Source organism: Capsicum annuum, chromosome 7, assembly GCF_002878395.1.
Source record: "Capsicum annuum cultivar UCD-10X-F1 chromosome 7, UCD10Xv1.1, whole genome shotgun sequence".
Classification (NCBI taxonomy): Eukaryota; Viridiplantae; Streptophyta; class Magnoliopsida; order Solanales; family Solanaceae; genus Capsicum; species Capsicum annuum.
In genome coordinates, this window is record NC_061117.1 from 90,546,898 (window position 1) to 90,561,084 (window position 14,187).

The following is a 14,187-nucleotide window of genomic DNA, read 5'->3' on the forward strand; positions in this document are numbered from 1 at the left end:
GTATCAATGAAAATAACTACACATGCACGCACAAACTGATATGTACAACACTTGGCCGATGGGGCCACCTTGTCTAAAATCAGGACACTACCATAACTTTACATTAGTCTACAAAGCCTCTAAAAGATACATAGACTTAGTTAGGGTCGGGACAAACCCCCCCGTCCTACTCTTAACCTACTGCACAATACCAAAACATATGAAACAGAATCGGAAAGCCCCGAATCAACCTGGAGCTCACCAATATGCATGGAATAGCCTTCGCTCCTACGAGTGAAGTGTATGAGCTGAAGTACCTGTGCCTGCAGTATGAAATGTAGGTCCGCCGTGAGGGATGTCAGTACGAAAATATGTACTGAATATGTAAGGCTAAAAGTAACAACCCATGATACACGAGCTCAATAAAAATCAGATACAAGTGTCTAAGTAGTACTAGTAGACCACCTTTACATAAACTTGTGGAACTACATACATTACGTTCCTTTCTTCATTTTTACCCTTCTTACTTCATAATATGTGTAAATCATATATAATGCAAATGACCAGCTGATCAGTGGTAAATAGATAAATTATGATCGGCCTATGCTAGGCTTACGCCCCTAAGCTTCCACCTACATATAAAGATTAGGATCGGCCCATGCTAGGCTTATACCCCTGACTGCCACCCACAAATAAAGGTATCGAGATCGGTCCATGCTAGGCAAATGCCCCTGAGTTGCCACTCGTCATTTTAAAAATTTGTATTACTTAGTTTATTTAGCCTTTGAGATTGTTACTTTGGTGGTCATCACATTATGGTACCTTGAACCAATAATCTACTAATAAGAGACATATAAATGGATACTTAATGCAACAACAATGAGGTACGGAGCTGTTGCCACACAAAATGAAGTGTTTAGAAGCTGAAAATACACATGGGTCTTATTTGAGTAAACGGGGAACTTCTAGAATTTTCTAGTGAAGATGTGCGCAGATTTAATAATAAGCACGTATTGAGGTGTTCTAATGCATTAGAGAGTGGGAACAAGGTCATTGGATACATGGAGTGTAATGTGCTGTCATTATGTATCACTTTGTTATAGGATAGCCTTGGAAACTTGCTTGATGGAACAATTGTACGATTTCATGACAAAGAGTGTGAAATAGAGTATGTCTTAAATACCTGGTTATTTGACTCCGAAACTAACCCGACTTGACTTCCCGCATTTTAGATTACTTATCTACAATAAAATATATGGTAAACTAGTATCAACAACCAACCAACACATTTAGGCTACTTAACTTCATCAAAACAGTAACCGGGCAGTAAACACCTAATCTGTCAATCAAGGACGTTATTTTAACCCTTTTCTCCTCCAATTTCACCCACTTACCATACATGTCCTTATAAGATCACCGGAACTACCTCAGCTTCATTACACCCTCCAAACAATACACAAAACACATTAGGCAGTAAACAAGGGCAATAATTAGTTCGGTGGTGTACCACCACACCTTTCTTCTATATTTCATTACAAACTAATCACACCCTTATCCAATATCAACATGGCAGCCCATAACATGAACATACAAAACAGTCCACAAAATAGTCCCAAATCACTCTTATTGTAGCAACCCATTATTGAACTCATCATCTCTTGAGTTCTCAATAACAACACATCCATAACTCTCTTTCAAATTCATATACAAGGAGAACCAAAATGGAGCAGTCACCTTACCTCAATTTTGCAACTTATTCCTTTAATTGAACTCTTCAAGAACTTGAACTTTCCTTCACACTTTAAACCAAAGAAGAAAAGAGAAGTTCTTTAATATCAAAGAAAAGTGAGCAGATTGCTTATTCTATATTCTGCCATATATTTATAATTAAGCACTTCTAACATATTCTCCTAATCTTCTATGAGATAATTAAACAAAAACTAAAGTGTTTTCACTTACCTTTTACTGCAAAAGTTAGGGTTTCTCCGAGAACCCTAGAAAGGAAAATAGGGCTGCTCCTAGCTTCTTAAAAGAGAGTAGAGAGAGTTTGTGAAATGTAACCCTTCTTTATGACTTAATAATGAGGGAAATGGCCAACAACTTCTTCTTATAAAGCCTCTATTTTTTTGGCCATCCACTTAGCTGATTTTTTACCACAAATTTAATCAAATTGGCCCAAGTAGGTGATGCACCTACTTAAGGAGTTCAAGCAGCTCAAAATGTCAAAGTAGGTGATGCACCTACTTGCTTAATTTCTTAGTTGGGCTCAATTATATTTAGGCCTTGGCAGATTTGAGCTTTGGGCCTTTTTCCCATTTATCTTCTTCTTTTACTTAATTTTGGCCCAAATAAGTATTCTAATAAAGGCCCAAATCTGATTCATGGACTTGGTCCATTAACTTGGATAATATAGCTCAAGTAGGTGACTCACCTACTAGCTTAATTAAGTCAAGCAAGCACCTCAATATTTCCTTCCATTTCTAGCTCCTAATCACCTTAATCTAACTTACAACTTATACGCACTTGGTCACTTTAAACTTTAGATTCAAATACCAGCTTACGATCCCAAGTTTAAATGGTCGTATTGACGTTAACTTGGTTGCATCACATTAAGCTGTACGGGCAGCCTCTATAATTCCATCTACACCATTTATACTTGCATAATAAATCTCATCTGTTACCTATACCATATGACTATACCAGGTTCCATATAATTAGAATAAGTACAAGCAAGATACGGGATATTACATGGCAGTCCACTATTGGCCTCGGTTTTGTCAAAATTTTACCCTCCAATTTCAAGTCTTGACCAATCTATAATTTGGAAATGGTGGATTTGTACCGAATTCCTTAGATGTTGGTCAGTAGCATTAATAGGTGGTTCTGAGGATGCGGTTCTTCTCCTTCTTAGATCTTCTGGAGATGGAGGAGTAGAAGTTTGGGATACAAACTCAGCTTGAGCCTCACTTTGATTAGCTTGTCTAGGTGATGACTTACTGGTCCCTTCTCCGGCAGCTACATCTATTCGCTTACCTGTATTCTTACTTCTTCTTATAACCGACATCTCTACTATAATAAGAAGAAAAATTAGGTTCAATGGTTAAATATGACCACCTACAACATGGGCTCTATTGCACGATCTAACATATGGAGAAAAAGAGACAACCCCTAAATATCCCACAGCCTCCTGTTTATAGATATGGTGCACAACACACCCATAAACAAGACTCTATATAGATACGACTTTGTAGACACCCTAGAACGACCTGCTCTGATACCACTTTTGTCACACCTCAAATTCTATTAAGGCAAACAGGCACCCGTAGCCATAAAGGCCCGAGACAACCAATTCACAACTGATACAAAATAATGGCTGCCTTAGCTTTCGACGACATTATTCAAAGTCACTATGTGAAGAATCAAGCTTTGGTCGCATGGAGGGCACGGGATCATACTTGGAAGGGACGTTTTGAGCCTACCATTGATCAAACCAGAGTGTGGAAGATTGCTTGGAGCCTTAAAGACTTAAGGACTCTTGAGTTTGGACCACCTTTGTTGGTTCACAATTTTGGTGCCCTTTATTAAGGGCATTTTGTTCACTTAGCCTTAAGGGCATTTTGGACAATTCGTATTGTTTTCCAACACATCAAGGCCACCCTTGGTCATTAAGGGTAGTGTAGTCTTTTTTTCCTTCTTTTGTAATATACTATAAGTAGAATTTTTTAAGGTCTTCTCTCATTAGTTTAATGAAAGATGATTTTGATTGGAACATTAAAAATCCTCTCTTTTGAGAGTAGAACACTTGGTCTTAGTTAGGGCTTGGAAAAGCTAGTATTGATCTTTGCTTGGAAACGGTGGATCTTGAGGTGAGTTGATTCCCTTGGCGGTCACCGTAAGAGTGTGATTTTGATTATTACATTCATTAGCGGCTTTTGAGTTTAATACACTCTTTAGTTCTTAATCTTGTAATAATCTTGGTCTCACTACCTATCCTTTACTTTTGTTGTTGTCATCTTGTGTAGTGGACTATTTTGGGTCCTTTATTGAATCCAAAACTTGTATTATTGTTATTCATCTTGTTCCTCACGTTTTGTAGCTGTTTTTGGTGCTATATACACCATTGTATCTTGTATTCTTCTTGTTGATAGTGAATCTGAGAGTGGTCTCCATCTTGGTCCTCGGATCCTTAAGATTGGGGATTGATTTAGAGTGTGTTTTGTGCCTTCCGTTGTCTTTCTCGTATCATTTGGTATCAAAGAATGAATTGATATTGTTCCTACAATATCAAATCTTGGGCTAGCTCACTTGAAAAATCAAAAAATTAAAATTAAAATCTGAGAATTCCAAAAAAAGAACAATCTGTCCATTTTGTGTTGTTGGCCAAAAATTGTGTTTTTGTTGTGTCTTGGCCCAGATTTTTACTTGTCTATCTCGTGTCTAAGTGTTAGTTTTGTTCCTCACTAACACATTGAGTCTATATCTTTATTTGAGCTTGTATTTTGATGTTGTTATTGTGAATATAAGCTTGGCTCATTGTAGTTGAGCATTATTGTGGTAGACATTGTTGTTGAGAAACTTGACTAGCCGTGTGTTTGGTTGTTGTTGTTGAAAGGAGTGTTGTTGTTGTTGTTCTTGGTGAATGTTGTTGTTGTTCTTGAAGTTCTTCACAACCTTCATCTCTTGTTAAAACTGAAGACACAACACTAAAGAGACTTGGTTGTTTGATGTTGTGGATTGGAGTTGGCCGTTGGAATTATTGTTGTTCTTGAAGATTGTTGTTATTGTTCTTGGTGTGGTTGTTGTTGTTCTTTAAGTTCTTCACCTTTCTTCATATATTGTTAGAACAAAAAGTGAATGATAGATCCTAAAAGGTGAAGGAATGATACGGGTGTACAAAGCTGTCCAATACGTTCTCGACCATTCACACGAAGCCAAGCTTGGGAGTTACAAAAAACAAGCCATGTTCATGCATTTGGCCGTGTGTGAATTGGTACTTGATCTGCCAAAGAGCTTAAATGTTTTTAAGTGTGAAGAGGAGCCTTGAAGTGTAACAAATTACACTCCAAGGGCGCCCCATAACTGAAGGGGAGGATCATTTGTCCTTCATTTTGTGTGTAATATAAATAGATGCTAGTAGGGTTATTTTCAGCACTTAGTTCATACTTCATATTTCACAACAACAAGTCTTGTAACATTGAACATTTCTCTCTCTCCTGTTCTTGAGAGTAGAGCCTGAAATCTGTCCAACAAAGTGTAGTTACACTTTTGTTGTTTCTTGGCTAGAAACTTGAGATCTTGAGGTTCATGAGTTCCTCTTGGTCTAAGTAAGAACTTGGTGCTGAAATCTTTGGGTCTTAGGGTCCCTTTTTAAAGTTAGGGTTCATAGATTCTAGGAAATCTTTGTGTCAAGTTACTATCTTTCATTTTTGAACTCTTGAAACTATTGCAGTAACTTAGTGAAGCCGTGTAGGAATGATTTCGATTCACTATAGTTCCTGCTATTTGTTGTTCTTGTTGTTAACATTGTACTCTTTGTAATCTTTCATCTTGTCATTGTAATTTTGAAGTCTAGTGAAGCCGGGTGTGGCCTATTTTGATTCACTAGCACCTTGTTGCTCGTCTTGTAGTTCTTGTGTTAGCTTGCTCATCTTGTTGTTATTCCTAGATTCTTCTGTTGTGGACTTGATAGTGCATCAAGGAAAGAGGTGTAAGAAATTGCTAGTATTGAAAGACCCCCAATAACCAAAAGACTTTACATCACTTCTCAACCACTTTTCCATGAAACAAGGGTCCGTGTTTTAAGGAAAAGTACTACGAAAGTCAAGTCTTGAAATTTGAAACTTGAAAAAAAGGCTCCAAGACTTCTTCTTCCCTTCTTAGAACAAATTCCACCAATCCAAATTAAAATTGGTCAAGACTTGGGCTTTGGAAATTAAAAATTATTGAAACCGCAACCAATACGTGGCTGCCACATCATCAAGTTACTGATCACCATCAAATTTTGGCTCAAATTTTAGATTATTAGTTTCACTTTATTGCTTCCTTAGTTTCCTATCTTGATTCTAGAATTAATTAACAACTAGTAATCACCTACTTAGTTGTAGATTAATTGTTGAATCCATTCCTTTCGTGTTTTTGTTATTTGTGTGCTTTTTCTTGTTTTTAACTCGTAGTAACTTCTTTCTTTCAAGTTTGTAAGTAAATTTTATTTTTGTGTCTTGAGTCGATCAAATAAGAATCTATTCCGGCCGACAAGTAGAATTGACATCCTATTGACTACCGGAGTATAAGCATCTTTCAATATTCGCCGCTTCAATTGTGAGAATCACAAAGGTGAGTGTATAAGAGTGTTAGTGAGAAGCTTTTACTACTAATCTTGTTTGTTCATTGTGTAGGTACAAAGGTGATATAAGGGGAACATGTCTTCGATAGCCGGAGATTATTATGACTACAACATGGGAGACTATGATTGTAATGAGGGGTTTTATGGCTACGAAGTTGAGGGAGATTGCGGAGGCTATGAAAATAGCCCATGAACAAAACTTGGGCAGATTTGGGAGCTGCGGGTTTGAGGGAGAAAATAAGGTGAATGAAGCGCCTAGTGCTTAGGGTGAGTTTGGAGATGATGTAGGACCTTGTGAATATTCTTATGATGACGTTGGGGCATGTGAGGAGTCTTACACTTCTCACTCCGAACCTAGATTTGGTGTTAGGTGTAACCCTTTCATTCACAAAGCTTATGAGAGCTATGATGAGAGCGCATGTGAGGAGTGTAAAAATTCATATTCTTTCTAGTGTGAATGGTTATACTAGTTCAAGTGGAGGTTGTCTAACGAGAAGAAGAGGGTGTGCATCTCCAAAACTGAGGGGTACTTGTGTGCATTATAATGTTGATCCAAGAAAGAGTATACACTCCAGAAGGGTGACCATTTGTGGGATACCGGGCTGCCTTATTGTGTTGAAAGATAGGTACTATAAAAACTACATCCTTCCGTCCATGGTCAACTACTTGGGGTTATTTCGAGAGCCTTTACTTGTTTCCATACTCATTGGACGAGTTCAAGGTTACCAAGAGGGTAAAGTTGTCTTCTCCCAATATGAATACCATGATGAGGTATGGTGCAATATTCTTCCCTTGCCCTACGGTCATGTGTGCTTAGGTGCCGTTTGGTTTGCACGACATCATGTTCCTAACGTGCAAAATTGGCCTAGTGTTGTAAGAGACCAATGGGGGAATTGCCTCATGACTTACTTGCTGCCCAAGCCACAAAGAGAAATGCCTACCTACTCCAATCCGAATTATTATGAGAGACAAAAAATTAAGAGTAAGGGAGTGCAAGGTGGTAATCTGAGAGTGGAAAAAAGAGAGGTTGTGTGGAGCGAAGTAAGGGTATTATCACCAAACCATGCTAACATTGGTTGTTCTTCTATTTCTAAGGACATTTGTGTAGGTACCAACATGGCACGCGAAGGCGAACAATGCCGAAAGGAAGTTGCTGCCCAAGCTTATGGAGGACCTTCACACCACAGCAAAGAAGAATCTACTCAAGAAATTCAAGGTAAAATAGCTAACTCTTTGGTGCATGAGAATGATATTCATATGGATAGTAGCCCATTGCGTGTGAGTAGTAGCTTACTTACTTGTGAGTCAAATAATTATTGTCTCTTGTTGATGATGTACATGTTGTGAGTGTCGATACACTAGTTGATCCTATTGATGAACAAATTGACTCTTCTTGTAAGGTTAATTTATGTCCACCTAGTGTTGAAACCATATATTGGACGGAAGTACATCATCTTGTGTAATCGGTGTTGATCAACTTACTTGAGAAAATTGTCCACCACTTGAGTATGTGTGTGATGTGATTAATAGAACTCAAGTAAGTGAAGTACTTGAAAATAATAGTCACCAAAATAGGAGTGAACCCGAGAGCCATTCTTGGGACAATCTTATGCTTGAAATCTCTTTGAAACATAATATTGATCTTTTAGAGAGTGATGAACGTGTTTGTTCCAAATCTGCCCGGGAAATAGATCATGATCTCTTTAGGTATGATGTCTTGTTTGAAGATGATTTAAACACTCCTAATGAACCTAGTGGTGAGAATAGTGGTATAGCTTGCCTTGAAGGCTATAGCTGATATGCTAACCTACTGTGTGACCACATTCCTCCTAAAGATGAAAATCTCTTTTTGAAATATGAGAGTACTTTTAAGGGTAAGAAATGTGTAGTCCTTCTTGAAAACCCGAGGGAAAAGGTGTCATTGACTCCTCGGGGTAATGTTCCTAAATGTGCATCCCTGTTTGACACACTTGTGCCTAAATTGCATGAATTCCAACTTGTAGATGCCAAGTTGTCTAGTTATTTGAAGAAAAAAATGTGTATGTGTTGAAATGCTTATTCTTCACCCATGAATGTCTTTGCATGTGATTCTTTCCTATACTACCTCTTTGCCTATGATGACGTCCATGCTAGTTTTGGATCTATTTTATGTCGAGCTAGGAAGTTTGTTGGTCTGTCCATGTGTGTGCGTGATAATGCTATATGGATTATATGGGCTTTAGAACCAATCGACCCCCCTTTGGTGTGGTCTTTTGACGAGATAAAGAAGCAACAGTGTCTTATAGCTCATAAGATGAAGGAAGTTCTACCTTGTGGATTATTTGATGCCATTAGGACCTATGTAGTTTCTTTATCTCTTGGTGATTCCCGTAACCAAATCCTTCGTGCACCTTTTATTGAGCTTTTAATATTTAATTCAAAGGATCCTTGGAAATATTGCAAATATATGCAACCTTGGCATGTTGAATGATTTATTGTGCTAATCCTAACCCTCATGCCATGAGGATTTTGTATTTATTTTCCCTCTCTTCGGTTTTGCAAGGTTTGGATTCGAGGTCGAATCCTTTTCAAGAAGGGGAGAATGATACAAGAATAATGGCCGTCTTAGCTTTCGATGACATCATTCAAAGTTACTATGTGAAGAATCAAGGTTTGGTTGCATAGAGGGCACGGGATCATACTTGGAGGGGACGTTTTGAGCCTACCATTGATCAAACCAGAGTGTGAAAGATTGCTTGGAGCCTTGAAGACTTAAGGGCATTTTGGTCAATTAGACTTAAGGGCATTTTGGACAATTCATATTGTTTTCCAACACACCAAAGACACCCTTGGTCATTAAGGGTAGTGTAGTCTTTTTTTCCTTCTTTTGTAATACACTATAAGTAGGATTTTTTAGGTCTTCTCTCATTAGTTTTATGAAAGATGAAAGATTAAAACATTAAAAATCCTCTATCTTGAGAGTAAAACACTTAGTCTTACTTAGGGCTTGGAGAAGAGTATTGATCTTTGCTTGGAAACGGTGGATCTTGAGGTGAGTTGATTCCATTGGCGGTCACCGTAAGAGTGTGGTTTTGATAATTACATTCATTAGGGGTTTTTGAGTTTAATATACTCTTTAGTTCTTAATCTTGTAATAATCTTGGTCTCACTATCTATCCTTTACTTTTGTTGTTGTCATCTTGTGTAGCGGACTGTTTTGGGTCCTTTATTGAATCCGAAACTTGTATTATTATTGTTATTCATCTTGTTCCTCACATTTTGTAGCTTTTTTTGGTGTTATATACACCATTGTATCTTGTATTCTTCTTGTTGATAGTGAATCCAAGAGTGGTCTCCCTCCATCTTGGTCCTCGGACTAATTTGGAGTGTGTTTTGTGCTTTCCATTGTCTTTCTCGTATCAATAACCTTGTACTTCCCATGCATGTAACTATGACAACCAAATGTTCTAACACACATGATAGAATGTATCGATGAGAATAGTTACACATGCAAGCACAAATTGATATATACAACACTTGGCCATTGGGGCCACCAAGACACTACCATAACTTTACATTTGTCTACAAAGCCTGTAAAAGATACATAGACTTAGTTAGGGTCGGGACAAACCCCCGCCCTACTCTTGACTTACTACACAATGCCAAAATATATAGAACAGACCAGGAAAGCCCTAAAGCAATCTAGAGCTCACCAATAGCAGTTGGATATCCTAGGCTCCTACTGAGGAGGTGCGTTTGCCGAAGCACCTGTGCCTGTAGCATGAAATATAGGTCCCCCATAAGGAGAGTCAGTACGAAAATATGTACTGAGTGTGCAAGGCGGAAGAGTAACAACACATGATACAAAGGCTTAATAGAAATCAGATTCAAGTGTATAAGTAGTACTAGTAGACCACCTTTATATATACTTGTGGGACTATGTACATTACGTTCCTTTTTTTATTTTTTTTTACCTTTCTTACATCATAATCTTTGTAAGCCATATATAATGTGAATGACCAGCTGATTAGTGGTAAATAGATAAATTAGGATCGATCCATGCTAGGCTTACGCCCCTGAGCTGCCACCTACATATAAAGAATGGGATCGGCCCATGCTAGGCTTATGCCCCTGAGTTGCCACCCACATATAAAGGTATTGAGATCGGCTCATGCTAGGCTTATGCCCCTGAGCTGCCTCTCATTTTACAGATTTGCGTTACTTAGTTTTTTGGCCTTTGAGATTGTTACTTTGGTGGTCATGACATTATGGTACGTTGAACCAATAATCTGCTAATATGAGACATATAAATGGACACTTAATGCAACAACAATGAGGTAGGGAGCTGTTGGCACACAAATGAAGTATTTAGGAGTTGAAAATAACACATGGGTCTTATTTGAACAAACGGAGAACTCCTGAAATTTTCTAGTGAAGATAGATGCGCCGGTTTAATAATAGAATGTATGGAGGTGTTCTAACATGTTAGAGAATGGGGACAAGGTCATTGGCTATAAATGTCCAATTTCATGCCAAAGAGTACAAAATAGAGTATGCCTTACATACCTGGTTACATAACTCCGAAACTAACCCGACTTGACTTACCGCCTTTCAGATTACTTATCTATAATAGAATATATGGTAAACTAGTATTAGCAACTAATCAATGCATTTGGGATACCTTCACCAAAATAGTAATCGGGCAGTAAACACGTAATCTATCAATCAAGGGTGTTATTTTAACACTTTTCTTCTCCAATTACACCCACATGCCATATATGTCCTTATAAGATCATCGAAACCACATCAGCTTCATTACACCCTCCAAACAACATGCAAAATAAATTGGGCAGCTGGCGTACACAATCATTAATTCGGTGGTGTATCACCACACCCATCTTCTATAGTTCAATACAAACTAATCACACCTTTCCCCAATAGCAACCAGGCATCCCCCAACGTAAACACACAAAACAGTCCGCAAGCAACACCCCAATCGTCCATTAATAGCAACCAAATATGTACAATCTTCTACCAACACATGTATATGGAAAAAGGACAAAAGTGGACAGCAACCATACCTTGATTTCCTTGGTAGTTTAGTATCTTAATGTATATCTCTTCAATAGCTTAATCCCTTCACACATACACCAAAAGAAAAAAGAGAAATCCCTTAATAACTAAGAACAATGAACTGCCCAAACTTATAGAGAGGGCTGTCCGGAAATTAATCTTGAAGAACACATAGTTTCCTTAGTACAAACTCATGAATTGTTCACTTACCTTTAGCTTGGAAGGAAGGTCAATCCCAAGAACCCTTGTGGAATTATAGGGTTGCGTCATAGCCAAGAGAGAACAAGAGAGAAAAACCTAGAAAGCTGGAATTTTTTTTGTCTAAGTTAAAAAAAATGAGCAAAATTTTCTGATTTCAATCCATATAAAGGAGCTGCTCTTTGGCCGACTTTCTTGACCCTTTTTGGCCTATATTTTATTAAGTAAATTATGTATTTACTTGCCCAATATATTGGGCTTTTGTGGATCCAAAGTTGGGCCTTAGCTACCCATTTTTCCTCCTTTTCTTTTCTTTAACTTGGGCCTTGGCAGATTTGAGTATTGGGCCCTTTTCTCCATTTTCTTTCTCTTTTACTTAATTTTGGGCTCAAATGAGTACATTAATAAGCCCAAATCTGGTCCATATCCATGGGTCCATTAATTTGGTCCAAATAGCTCAAGTAGGTAACTCACCTACTAGCTTAATTAAGTCAAGCAAGAACCTCAATATTTTTCCATTTTCAACTCCTAATCCCTTTAATCTAACCTTCAACTTATACACGCCTGCTGATACAATAATAATGGTCGTCTTAGCTTTTTACGACATCATTCAAAGTCACTATGTGAAGAATCAAGCTTAGGTCTCTTGGAGGGCACGGGATCATACTTGGAGGGGATGTTTTGAGCCTACCCTTGATCAAACCTAAGTATGGAAGATTGCTTGGAGCCTTGAAGACTTAAGTACTCTCGGGTTTGGACCACCTTTGTTGGTTCATGGTTTTGGTTCCCTTTACTAAAGACATTTTGGTCACTTAGCCTTAAGGGCATTTTGGACAATTCATATTGTTTTCCAACACACCAAGGCCACCCTTGGTCATTAAGGGTAATGTGGTCTTTTTGTCTAATTTTGTAATACACTATAAGTAGTACATTTTAGGTCTTTTCTTTTTAGTTTTGGATGAAAAGATGAAAGATTGACATATTAAAAATCCTCTATCTTGAGAGTAGAACACTTAGTCTTAGTTAGGGCTTAGAAAAACTAGTATTGATCTTTTCTTGGAAACGGTGGATCTTGAGGTGAGTTAATTCCCTTGGCGGTCACTGTAAGAGTGTGATTTTGATTATTACATTCATTAGGGGTTTTTGAGTTTAATACACTCTTTAGTTCTTAATCTTGTAATAATCTTGGTCTCACTATCTATCCTTTACTTTTGTTGTTGTCATCTTGTATAGTGGATTGTTTTGGGTCCTTATTGAATCTGAAACCTGTGTTATTATTATTCATCTTATTCCTCATATTTTGTAGCTGTTTTTTGGTATTATATACACCATTGTATCTTGTATTCTTCTTGTTGATAGTGAATCCGAGAGTGGTCTCCATCTTGGTCCTCGAATCCTTAAGATTGTGGACTAATTTGGAGTGTGTTTCTTGCTTCCCTTGTCATTCTTGTATCACTTGGTCACTTTAAGCTTCAGATTCAAATACTAACTTATGATCCCAAGTTTAAATAGTTGTATTGATGTTAACTTGGTCGCATCACATTAAACTATATGGGCAGCATCTATAATTCTATCTACACCTTCAATACTGATACGGGTGAAGTAAGCTGTCCAACAAGTTCATGGCCATTCATACGTAGCGATGCTCGGGAGTTACAAAAACTCCAAGCCTTGTTCATGAAAATGGCCGTTTGTGAGTTGGTGATTGATCCACCTAATGGTCTAAATGTTTTTAAGTGTGAAGCCCGGCCTTGAAGTGTAATAAACTTACACTCCAAGGCCACCCCATGGAAAGGAAAATCTGGTCATTTTCTCCTTCATTTATGGTGTAATATAAATAGACAATATTAGGGTTATTTGGAAGCTTGTTCTTTCATAATATTTTCACACATAAAAATGTTGAGGAACTTCTCACTCTTCCATTGGAGAAGCCCCAAATCTAAAAACTCACAAGTTGAGTGATACTTGTGTTGTATCTTGGCTAGAAACAAGGATCTTGAGGTCATAGAGTTCCTCTTGGTCCAAGTAAGAATTTGGTGTTAATATTCTTTAGTCTTAGGGTCCTCTCTTGTTGTTAGGATTCTTAAACTCATGAATATTACATGTCATGTTACTATCTTCTTGTAATCTTGTTAAGACTATGTTTTGTAATCTTGAAGTCTAGTGAAGCCTTGTGGGGCTCTTTCAATTCACTAGAACCTTGTTGACTTGCTGGTTCTTGTTGAAAACTTCATCATCTTGTTCTAAAAACATGATTCTTAAAGCCTAGTGAAGCCGTGTGTGGCCTATTTCGATTCACTAGCACTTGTTGTTCAACTTGTTGTTTTTGGTGTTAGTTTGTTCATCTTATTGTTCTTGCTGGATTCTTGCATTGTGAACTTGATATTGTATCAAGCAGCCTCGGATACCCCTACTGCCCCACCTACGGGCTCCCCTATTTTTTCTTCCTTTGCAGATTTTTTTCCCTTTTCCTTCAATTCTCTCATCTTTTGATGCCACTTATTTACTTGGGAAGGCAAAAGAGGATTAAGTGTGACCTTTCGACCATCCTTTTCAAGTGTATATTGATTGGACCTCCCATCGTGTTTGGTAGACCTATCATATTGCCAAGGTCT